The sequence below is a fragment of the Microplitis demolitor genome, chromosome 6 (assembly GCF_026212275.2).
Source record: "Microplitis demolitor isolate Queensland-Clemson2020A chromosome 6, iyMicDemo2.1a, whole genome shotgun sequence".
NCBI classification, from domain to species: domain Eukaryota; kingdom Metazoa; phylum Arthropoda; class Insecta; order Hymenoptera; family Braconidae; genus Microplitis; species Microplitis demolitor.
In genome coordinates this window covers 6,553,038-6,566,257 of record NC_068550.1, presented here as the reverse complement: position 1 = coordinate 6,566,257, position 13,220 = coordinate 6,553,038, and the positions used below count along the sequence as shown (strand labels likewise).

General features: G+C 25.3%; 1 protein-coding gene across 1 annotated transcript in view; it reads right to left on the bottom strand.

The window, feature by feature from the left end:
- Positions 1–10,842, bottom strand: part of LOC103579862 (uncharacterized) — a 36,030-nt gene extending 25,188 nt beyond the window's left edge. Inside the window, exon 1 of the mRNA XM_053739915.1 lies at positions 9,154–10,842. The gene's annotated coding sequence lies outside the window, so the exon portion shown is untranslated. The remainder of the gene's footprint in view (positions 1–9,153) is intronic.
- Between the last annotated feature and the right edge of the window lie 2,378 nt (positions 10,843–13,220).

Sequence of the window (13,220 nt, the reverse complement as noted above, 5' to 3'; positions counted from 1 at the left end):
TTATATATTTCATTCATATATATATATTCTATCTTACCAATACATGTCACAATATTTTAAATTATGATAAAATAGAAAAAAAAATTTTTTTTTTTACCAAATATAAAAATTTATAAAAAAATATTGCAAGTACTAAAACATGATTTATTAACCAGGACACTATTAAATGTGGCATATTACTACTGGACACGCCTTATGACCACTAACAACTCAACCGGAAATAAATCGTCTACTGTTTTGCTGTTATTAAGTTTTTTATTTTCTCTGTGCTCGTAATTTATAAATTACTTTTTAAAAGGTGACTTTATTTTAAGTGCGTTGCAAATTGTTATTGTTATTATTGTTATTTTTTTTACATATGGGAAGAGGGGATAGAAGATTTAGTTTAAGCTTTTTGTAGGCGAGATAAGAAAGATTGTTGTGTTATGGAGCAAAGGGTTTCCGCGCCTCCGTATGCCAGATAAACCGGCTTGATAAATAGACGGATACGCTGAGAAACAAGCTGTTGGTAACGGATAAATAAATTTATTTGTTCTTTGACTGTTTTCTTGTTTATTTGTTATTAGTTTTTATTTTTTAAGCTACAACTTGTCTTGCATCATCGATGTTTCGGTTATTGAACCTGATACATTCGCGGTTTAATGTTTGGGAATTTTTTTTAGTACGGACCTACAGCTGGGAATAGGACATATTTTATTTTTAATGTGTCGTTTAAAATCTCGAGAAAAAGATTAAACGATACTCATTACTCTAGATCTAATCAAAAACAATTTATAATTTTGAAAGTAATTATATATATTCAGAAAAATTTATCAAAAATTTTTAAGTTTTTTTTTCTTGCCAATAAAACAAAATATTCAAACAATTTTTTTTAAATGTAGCCAAAACTCCAAAAAATGAAATGTAATTAATATAATTACATTAGGTATTACCAAAAATAAACTACACTCATAAAAGTAACTATATATATTCAAAAGAATTTACTTAAGGAATTTTCCAAAAATTTAAAAGTTTTTTATCTCCTCAATGAAACAAGATATTCAAACAATTTTTTTTTCGAACATGTAGCCAAAGGTCCAAAAAATAGAATGTAATAGATTTCATTTCTCTATACCTTTTCAAAAAGAAACTACATCCATAAAAGTAACTATATATATTCAAAAGAATTTACTTAAGGAATTTTCCAAAAATTTAAAAGTTTTTTATCTCCTCAATGAAACAAGATATTCAAACAATTTTTTTTTCGAACATGTAGCCAAAGGTCCAAAAAATAGAATGTAATAGATTTCATTTCTCTATACCTTTTCAAAAAGAAACTACATCCATAAAAGTAACTATATATATTCAAAAGAATTTACTTAAGGAATTTTCCAAAAATTTAAAAGTTTTTTATCTCCTCAATGAAACAAGATATTCAAACAATTTTTTGTTCAAAATTGTAGCCAAAGGTCCAAAAAATGAAATGTAATAAATTTCATTGCTCTATGTCTTTTCAAAAAAAAACTACACCCATAAAAATAGCTATATATATTCAAATTTCCAACTTTAATTATTATTTTTTTTTTAAATTCCATATTTGAAAAAAAAAAATAATAATGGCCCTCAACACTATAAATTTCCCTTTGGAAAATAACTATAGATGTAAAAATATTTAATGAATATTGAAAATAAATTTCTATCTATGAAGAGCAAAGATGGGACGTAAATTTGCATCTCAAAGCGATTTCAAAGTCTGCAATAACTTGTAGACCGGTTTATATTGAGGATAAGAAAATAACAAAAGGAAATATATTGATATACATATATATCTATTTATATAAAATTTTTTTGCCACTAGTTTAAATTTTTACTTTTCAGTTCAGACTCTAGTATCACTTTTGCAATAAACAGTTTTATTTTAACGTCATTTATAAGACTAATATAATCATTACTTATAACGTGTAAACACATTTATTCAAATGCATATAAATATTATTTATCTATTATATATTATTATTATTATTATTTTTATTTATTTATTTATTTAAATCAAGATAATGCAACTAATTTAATTACTTATAAACTCTCGTTTACATTTTTTCAGTTCTATATTCCATATAATTTTATCACTTACTTATTACTTATTTATAATTGCATAATTAAATGGATTTATTATTTAATTAGAAGGACAAGCATTCCGATTTCAACTTTAACCTTTTTTTTTTTTTTTTTTTATTAAGTCATAATAAGTAATATAAGTGGAAAAAACTAATTTAAGTAGAGTAAAAGAGAGAGGATCCAAAGAAAGCGACATTTTTTAGTAGATTTCATAGAAATCTGTCTATTGCATTTATCCTTACGGTATAATTTTCAAGGGATTTCGCTATAGTCTATTATAATTCGTTGAGTAGGTTCAAAAAATACTATCGATTCAAAAGTTTAGTTATAAATATATATTTATATATATATATATATATATATATATATATATATATATATATATATATATATATACGACGATAGCATTCACAATTCTAAACAGATCTTAATAAAACTTGGCACACTTATTCGACGACCGATTATCTCGGTTAAGTTCGAAAATGAGCAGAATTAAACTAGTTCAGAAATGGTGGAAATTTTGAAAGTACGCTGTAAATAATTTGGTCTGAATTCGGAGTGATTACGGATAATTTTTTTTTGCCAACATTCATAAAGGTTCAAAGTTACATCATTGGTTTTAGTGATATGGTAGAAATGCCATCATTAAATCTTAGAAAATTTTTCACGCATAATTATGAAATTTAGTATACTTATTCAATGGGCGATTATAGGTGCATTCGGAAATGCTTTAGCTCTAGCTCTCACTACATGGCAACAGTTGGCTAGAGCATTTACGAATGCACCCTATCTTGATAGAGTTAAAAAATTATAGAATTGGTTGGGTTTTTGAGAAACTCTCTAAAAATGAATTAGTGAAATTCACTAGGAATTAGTGAATATGCACTGGAAAACAGCTATAAGTTTTCCACTTGTTAAATTAGTGGTATACTATCACGGAAAAAAATGATTGACAATAATTGTAGCTCAACTTCTAATTATTTATGTTATGTTCAATAACTAATGTCGTTTCAATCAGTAAAATTACGATTTCAATGTTTAAACTGCTATAATTAAAAATTAATCGTTGAAATATACTGACTATTTAAAATTACAACTTAAACCTTAAAAAACTACAAGACACTTTTCAAAAAAATGCATCTGTTATTAATTTCTTACGTTCTACTCCATAATATTTACTAATATTCGGTCTAAGCGCGCTGCTGATGAGAACCTGAGTATTATTTACTAATATTTTTTTCCCGTGTATTGAATTTCACTAATTCATTTCTAGAGAGAATGGTGGCAATTTGAAATATTCAAATTAATGATAAATTCTGCTTCCACTTTTCATTTTATCAAAAAATTTTCTAACGCAAACATCTATCTTTAGTATAATAAATGTAAAAAGAACGTCAAAGCTGTGTATCTTTTTCTTACTTTGTATTTCACGATATTTTTTCAAATTTTAACCAAGGTTTAAATTTTCTTACATTTCCATAATTTTATCTTTTTCAGTTTTCAAACTGAAAATTCATGAAATATGTATGTAAAAAAAAATTGATTTTTAGTTTAATTTCATCTTAAAACTTTGAAATAGATAAAAATAATGAGAAATTTGTTTCCAATTCAGATACCGAATGTCCTTTAGTGTTGGACCAGATTTACAAACTGTATAAATAAATAAATAAATAAATATGTATAATGTTTAATGTGCAAATGGTTATTGCCTCAGGTTACTGAAATATTTCTCCGAAAAAAAAAGTGCCCAAAAAAATAAAGACGAATTTAGTAAGAGAGAGAAAGGGAGCAAAGGAACATTGGCAATGGGAAAAAGGTAAAAAGGTTTTAGCTGTCACGAATACAAGAATGAGTAAAAAAAGAACCGAAAAATTTTTAAGAATAATTTATTATTTTTTTCTTTTGATTTTTAGTCAAATCCGTTAGGATAACGTTTGTACACGTACGTTTTTTTTTTTCACTTTTTTTTTCTCGGATTAGTGGGGAAGTCTGTCACGAATCATAATAAATTATTTATATATTTATATCCATTGTTTAATTTTTTTTTATCAATTTATTTAAACCAAGATTAAATTTTTACGAGTAATGTTGAGTAATAAGATTGATAAAAAAAATAATAATAATAATATTAATAATAATGAATAAAGAAAAAAAATGATTATTTTTTTAGCAGGTGCAGGATGTGAATTGGCTTCAACTTTTAGATCCACCCTAAATAGCTCCAGGGCATTCCAACAATTTTGCCATTACTTGGTTGAGATCGGTGAAGCTCAAAATAATACTATGCCGAAAATTATAGACAGTGCGAATGAAATAAGGAGATAATGCGTTAAGGCACATAGCCTTAAGCTTTTCCATTTTTTTTTTTAACTTTTTTTTTTTTTTTTTTAAGACACGACTAGTGACTTATTGCGAAATTGTTTATCAGAAATTCTTAAGATGTAGGTGGTCTGTAAATTTTCGGGTGGTTTTTATTTTAAAAAGTATTAAAGTTTTCACTTCTAAAAAGAGATTATTTTAATATTAAAACTCTCAAATGGAGTAAATGCAAATTTAAATAAAATTCAGATCACTTCAAAACCACTGGCGAAAAGACAAATTAATTATTTACTTGGTATGCGAAGTGATTTGTTTTAAAACTTTAGAATTCCGAGTGACGGAGTGAATTTGGATTCAAATAAATTCGTAATCACTCCTAATTTTTTACAATGTAACAAGACTAAAAAATAAATATAATAACAAAATTTTAATTATCAATTTCAAAATTTATTACATGTGACTAAATAAATATTTTTTTCTTTTTTATAGATTACGAAGTAAGTGGATAAACTTTCACTAACGCAAAAATTGCTTAGTAATCATGATAAGTTGAGAAATAATGAATATTCATTAATTTTTATTTTATAAATTTTATTTAATATTTTTTTATTTTATTTGTATACTTCACTATTTTATTAACATCAATTAAATATTTATTTTCAAATTATTATATTTAATTACCGTTAGAAAAAAAAATTAATAACTATTATTAAAAAAAAATGTATTTTATTATTTTTAGTTGTCGACCGGTTTGAATCTTTCGACAAAATATCTATAGCGTTTTTATTTTCTATATATTTATTTTTTTAATAATTTTATTTAACCCCGTGTTATTGTTCGTATTTTTTTTTTTTTTTTTTTTTTTTTATTTTAAACTGGCGCTTTATCTTATTTTTATTTTTAACGACACGCGTGTCCTCAATTAAAACACGAGGGTTTATGCCTAATTATCTTAAAGTTACGCACAAATTCTTAGGAATCATTTATTTTTTTTTTTTTCTAATAAATACTTTTATAAATATACGTGTCGAGTTTAAAAAAAAAATTTATTTTTTTAAACATTTATATAAAACTACTTGTAACTACTAAAGTATTCAAGTTACACTAAAAAAGTTAAAATACAATTTTGTAGGAAATTTTATGAGCTACAAAAAAGTTCCTTACGTTCAAATCAATAAAACCGAATTTTAAAAAATTACACGTATTTTAAAGTTAATGAAAATTTTTGGAGCATTAGAAAAATTCAATTTTCAAATTTTAAAACACTTGTAACTTTTTAAATTTCAATTCTAGTGAATTTTACCTCAGGACCTTTTTTGTAGAAAATTAAATTCTCTACAAAAAAGTCTCATGGCGCGAATTATTTAAACCAAAATTTTCAGAGTTATGGGTAATCAAAATTAAATTCCCGCAACTTAAAAAAAAAAACAACTTTTGGATTTTACTTTTAAAATGATTGTAACTTTTCAACTATCGATTTTATCGATTTGAACTCAAGGAACTTTTTTGTAGACAATTAAATTTACTTTAAAAAAGTATCTGAAGTTTTTTATGTAATTCCAATATTTAGCCTTATAAGTAATGAATTTAAGCAGATGTAAGAATTTAGTTAAAAAAAAAAAATGTAACATAAATTATTGATTTATGTTTAACATAAACAAAGCCATCAAAGATAAGTTTATAGAAAAGTATTTAAATGGTAAGCAGTAAAATCTAGAAATAGATTATAATATTAACACGTCACATCGTCGCCAGATACATTTTTTATTTTTTTTATTTAAAATTTATAATTAAATGTGTAAGTAAAGGGCAAGTATAAAGTTAGTATATAATTCTAGTGTCTGTTCTGCAATATGTCAAATTAGTATGCGTGCGTGATTTCTTGTGGATGTCCGCATTTATGTAAACATATATGTATAAAATAAAAATTCAACCAAACCATTCACTCTCTGGCTGCTTTATTTCATTCACAGTTTCTACCTCTTCCCCTTTACTCAAGTCACTATCCCACCCACTGACTTAACGTGAACCAAAATAAAAAATAAAATTTTTTTTTTACAAACTTATAAATTGATTATTTTTATTTATTTAGTTTAAATAATGACGAATTTATTTCTGGTTAATCGGATATCGGTCCGCTGAGTTTATTCATGAGTCAATTGTTGATGCAATTCGATACTGAAGTGTTGAGATAAGATATTTGCTTTGGGTTCTATTATTTAATTATTTAATAATTTAATTGATGATTTATTTGGGTCCAGGTTTTCCTGGGATTCAATAATTGAAAAATAAAAAATTTTCAAAATTTTTTTTCATTTTTTTCTCGGCAACAAAACAAGATATTTAAACAAAATTTTTTTTAAAAATATAGCCAAAAGTCTGAACAATAAAATACGTCAAGTCTCATTACTCCAAGTATTTCCAAAAATTATTTATGATTAAAAAAGTAACTATATAATTTCAAAAAAATTTTTTGATTATACTTGAAATTTATTAGAAGCTTTCAAAAGTGAAACAAAAAAAATTTTAACGAAAATTTCTTGAAGAAAAAAACATTTTAAATTCCTCATCTTGAACATATTAATAAATTCTCCGGCCAAAATAACAGTTATTAAACACCGTCAGCTCAACTGTTTGTTTTAACTGATCAAATCGTTTCCGATCGAATCGACCGGTTGCCAAAGTAAAAAAAGTAAATTAACAAAACCAATAAAGTAACTAATAATAATAATAATAATAATAATGAAAAAAAAAAAAAGATTTTCATCGTTATAGTGTGGTAACCTCGTGTTAATGGGGCGTGACCCATTGGAAACGGTGAGACCGCGATTTACGATCTCATCCCTTTTACTTTATATATAAATATATCTATACATATGTATATGTATATATAAATTAAATTACAATTGTATTGTAATAATACATACTGTAAGATAAAGATTGGCCTTTGAGTAACAGCAAATCGATTTATTATTTACAATAATAAATAGTGAGTACTTATAATAAAAAAATAAAATAAAAAAAAAAGTGTACAAGTTACGTATATTACATGGAAGTCTTTATATTGATTACTTTAATATCATGGTACGGTGATAATTTCCAAGTTATCAACCTTATAATTTTCTCTTGCTAATTTTTTTTTTAACTCGCGGTCGTTTAGCCTTTCAAAAATTCACAGGATTTTAATTTTAAAATGACTATAACTTTTTAAATATTCATCCAATCGATTTGTACTTCAGGACCTTTTTTGTAGACAATTTAATTTCCTACAAAAAAGGTCCTGTGACGCGAATCATTAAAACCAAAATTTAAAAAGTTATGGCTGTTTAAAAATTTTACATATAATTAATTTTCAAAAATTTTCATATTACTTTTAAAGTGCCTGTACCTTTTTAAATATTCATCCAATCGATGTGTACTCCTGGACCTTTTTTGTAGACAATTTAATTTCCTACAAAAAAGGTCCTGTGACGGGAATCATTAAAACCAAAATTTAAAAAGTTATGGCTGTTTAAAAATTTTACATATAATTAATTTTCAAAAATTTTCATGTTACTTTTAAAGTGCCTGTAACTTTTTAAATATTAGTCCTACAGATTTTTATCAAAGGACTCATTTTACAGGTAATTAAATTTCTTATAAAAAAGGTCCTGTGATACAAATCACTAAAATACAAAGTAAGAAAGTTATAAGCGTTTAAAAATTAAATTGTATAAAAAAAAAAGTGTGTGCATATGTTATATATGTAGATATATAACATGGAAGTCGTTACACTGATTACTTTAATACCATAGTAGTACTACTGTGATAATTTTCAAGTTATCGATCTAATAATTTTCTTTATTTTTTTTTTTTTTGTTTTTTATCTTTTTTTTATTAACTCGCGCTCTTATATTCCCTTTCATTTTTCGGTGCACCTGATGTTTTGTCTTCATTTGTTTGAACATGTGACATTCTTCAATACACGTATGATTTATGATAATAACTATTATTGAAAAGATTAATTTTAATTTTTTTTTTCTTGAGTGTAAAAATAAACTCACGGAATTTTTGCGATAAGACTGTTTATAAATTACAAAATAAAAAAAATTTTAACATTTTAATTCCAACTCATTTTGTTTTAATGCTAAAAAAAAATTTTCAATACTCATATTAATCGCTTTCAATTGTAAACTAGTGATTGAATGTCCATTGTCATATATTTATAAATATTCTACTGCATTTTCCGGTTAAAATGGCCTAGTTTAAAATTTAATTTTTCTATACGTTGCGAAAACTCATATTTTAATAAAAAAATTTCTCAATTTTTTTTTTTTTAAATTACGTGTCAGAAATGACCTACATGTTTTTTAAAAAATAACAAAAAATTAAAATTTTCGCGGTTAAAAAAAAAGTATTCGTATAAAAATTAAAGTTTGATTTATTATAAAGAATCTCCAATGCGATTGGTCAGTAATAATAAAAAAAATTAAACAAATTCAGCCAATGATATTCCAATACGTGTTTGTACATTCACTCACAATACAACAAAGTTATATATTTTCCCACAGTCCTGCTCTTACAATCATAGACCAGCCTTCATATCTAACATTAACCAATAACTAACTTACAGCCGATATAAAACTTATGGGAGGCGTAATAAAATTATCAGAGCGTCAACTTTAAACTTCACTCTGACTAGACTATAAACTAAAAACTAAAAACTATAAAATATATATATATAAATTTTTTTCTCACCAATTTAATTTGCCTTGGTCTATCAATCATGTAAATTCGACGGTATTTCCCGTAATCTTGATATAATTATCTGAATTCTTATGGCCATGTTGATACAGATATTTGTGCTTCTGATTGTTGGTTGATCTTGTTGTTGTATGATAATCGTGCATCCTTAACAACAACCAAGACGCATAATTTGAGCGCATAACTACTGCCAGTTCTCATATCTTCTCTATATTTTATTTTACATTTTTTTTTATTCCTTTCCTTACACTTTCTTATATCTTCTCGCCCTTACGTGCAAATATATACAAGTTTTTCTTATACTATTATAACCCTCCGGCAAAGATTTTTTTTTTTTTTTTCAAATTATCATGTTAAATTTTCTTCACTTATTTTTTTTTTTAATTTTTATTTTTATTTATTTGTCACTTGAATTTTTTTTTCCACTTTTACTTCCAAAAAATTAAAATTTTGATTTAAAAAAAAAAAAAAATAAATAAATCACTATAACACGTAATCACTTTCACACTTTCCACTTTATATACATTTTTATACTAATATATAATTAAAAAAAAAAAAAAAAAAATTTGTAAAAATAAAATTGGTTGAAAAAAAAAATTTGATAAATAAATAAATTTATTTAAAAATAACTTTCAGAGAAGAAGGGGTAAAATGGCGTTGAGGGTTGGAATGATGATGATAATGGTGGTAGTGATAGCGGTAATTGGTAATGATGGTAATGGAAAAATAGTGATAATAATAATGATGAAGATAGAGACGGGTAGAGTTGGTGATACCACGATGGTGGTAAGAAACGTAGTGAACGACGCATGGCCACGCAAGACATCATGAGGCGGTTGTGAGCTGTCTTTAAACTCACCGAGTAGAGTTGCGCTTGGTTGCGCGCCGCGTAAAACGACTTTAAAGAGTGTCTTGGCTTTTTCATGTCTTTACTTTGCTTTACTTCACTTCACTTGCTTCCAAACGCCACATTTTTTATTACATTTATTAACATATGTATGCATTTATTTATCAATACAAAAAAAATTCAAATATTTCGCGAATTTGAACCTCATCCTAATCATGCGCGTAATTTTTATCACTGAGTAAAAACTTCTAAAAAATTTATGATACTGAAGTCAGTTGACGTCCAATAATTTTTGGATTTATTTGAAAATGATAAATTAAAAAAAAAAATATTTTAAAAAATTGCACCTATAGATTTTTTAATTTTTCACACATCCATATTTTATATATGGTTTTTTAAATTTTCTACATGTGCATATTTTTAGTTTTTATTTTTTAACTGACGTATTGAAAAAAAAAATGAATCCGAAAATTCCTAACTGTCTGTGAACTTCAGATTCATAATTCGAAGCTTTGAAATTAAAAATTTTCAAATTTATACCACTATTTTATTCACGTCACATCTGCTGGCGCTTAAAATTTTCTGTAATTTTTTTTCGAAAAAAATATTTGAGAGAGACCACTTTTTAACTCGAATTTGAATCAAAATTTTGAAATCCTTATGAATAATCATAATAATAAAAAAAAAGAAAAAAAAGTGATTATTAATTATTTAAATAGTTCTCTGATTAGAATTGATGAGAAACGTTAAAATGGTGATAAATCAAGATTACAAGTAAAAAATTCAAAAAAATTTAAATAATGTAAGCTACTAATAAAAATAAGGATTAAAATAAAAATAGTCAAAATTAATAACTAAAAAAAAAAAAAAAACTGGTTAAAATCCACCTGGCGTAGATATACTATTCCGTAAAAGAGTAAAAGACTGTTGACCGTGTAGTTTGAATCTTCTTCACAAGGTACTAACTCTCAATAATCCCCACTCTTTATATTTTCGCGTCGGTATATTCCGTTTAACTCTTAATATTTACTTGAACCTCTTCTTGGTCTTTGCTTCCTTCAATATATATATACATATTGATACATAAGGATGAAGACTTAACATATAATACAACAACCAATACAAGACGAGAGACTAAACTTTTCTGTATAATAAACTGTTTGCCACGCGAACTCTCAAGATTCTTTAATACTTTAATTTATTTATTTTTATTTTTTATAACTTTTTACTTTTTATTACTCATCATTTGTATGGATAAAAGGTTCAAAATAGAATAAGGTAAAAAATAAAAGCTCTTACGTCTGAAAGTTACACATGAGAGGTGAGAGCGATAATAAATCCGGTATTTTCTTAAAGCCGGACACCTCGCGTGATCTATATATGTATATGTAAATATATATACGGGAAATATATTTATACACGCAAATAATTTTATAGTAAAAGTTACCAAAAAATTTGAAGTAACGGTGGGACAACTCAATATTTTTTAAAATTATTCTATTGGTTTAAATAATTATTAATAAAGTTTTATTAAATTATACTCGAAAAGACAACTATTTTTACTATACCTCATATTAATATTCATGACATTAAAAAATGTATCACTTTATTTTAACATTTACAATAACAAATAATTTAAAAAACTAGACCTAATAAAAAATTTGTCAATTTAAATTGAAAAATTAAAATTATTTTTAATTTTCTACTACGGAATATGGTGATTTTATCAAAAATCTTAATTCGAGTATGATCGGAAGTATTCGGCTCTTTTCGTTCATTCTAGTATGATAGGTTAGAACGAATTACGTGATGTACTGAAGGATAAGCGAGCATCTCTATTATAATTAACAGATGGACTGTTTCTATTATTGTTGACGATGATTTTTTTTAAATAAATAGATTACCATTTATTTTACAAAATTAACATGGTTTCATTTTGTTGCTAAGAGTGATTGCATGTAAGTTGAGCTATTGAATGCCCCTAACATTTTTTTTTCAGCTTTCTTTTAATGATAATTATTTTTTAATTTATTGCTTTCATTTTGTTTTTTACGAATATTTTACCGATTATTATTATTTTGCATAATCAATTACGATGCAGTTAGTAAAAGTTTCTAAAATAAAATTTAATCTGCTGTCTTGTAAAAATTACCATGCACATTGTAAATTTTGTTCGATAAATTTAAAAAAAGTTCTATGTTATTGGTAATTTTTACCATAATTCCATACTGTCTTCATGCTACTAAATGCTTACTACAGTAAAATCTCCGTAATGTTAACACTCCTGTCCAGGACCATTCCGTAATGTTAACAAATCCTGTCGTCTCCACCATACCAATACTCGTGTCTTATGTGCGCAGGTCTGCGCCGTAAAAATGCGTAATGTACGAAAACAAAATACATTTTTAGGTTAGGATTTAATCGTATAGGTTTAGGTAGGAAGATTTTAATTTCCCGCCACTAAGCTTTTTTTTGATTAGTCGCGCGAAAAAACGTAGTAGGAGAGAGGATTGTTAACATTAGGAAGATAATCTTGTTAAATTTAGAGAGAGTGTAACACTACGGAGAGTCACATTAGGGAGCTGTATGATGTTATTATAGAAAATATTCTTATGTTACATAGTAAAAATCCCTTTGTTTACATAGGAAGTAGTTCAATGTTGACATGGTGATTAATCTTATGTTAACATTGTTAAAATAACTATGTAACATAGGAAAGATTCCTATATTATTACAGAAATTTTTAATATGTCAACATAGGTAAAATACCTATCATAACATAGGAATCATTCCTATATTGACATGGTAAAAATGCCTATTATGGAAATTTTACTATGTCATTATAAGAATAATTTCTATGTTAACATAGAAAAAATACCTATTTGTCAAAATGAGGAAAATTCATCTATAATGAAGAACAAATTACTATGTAGAAAAATAGCTACAAAATATAGGGGGCATTCCACGCCAAACCGGACGGTTTGAAAAATTTTAAGTTTAGATTTCCTCAATTTTTTTTTTTTTTTTTTTTTGTACCCATCAAAAAACTTTTTTTCCGAAATGTTGAAATTTTTTTGAACACCGGTTCAAAAGATATCAAATTTTAACGAAAATCGCTCTTTTTATGGTTTTTTACTGATAACTTTTTAGGGAATGGTTTAAATCAAAATACTAACTGATTAAAAAACTATCATTTTCCCATGTACTTTTGGAA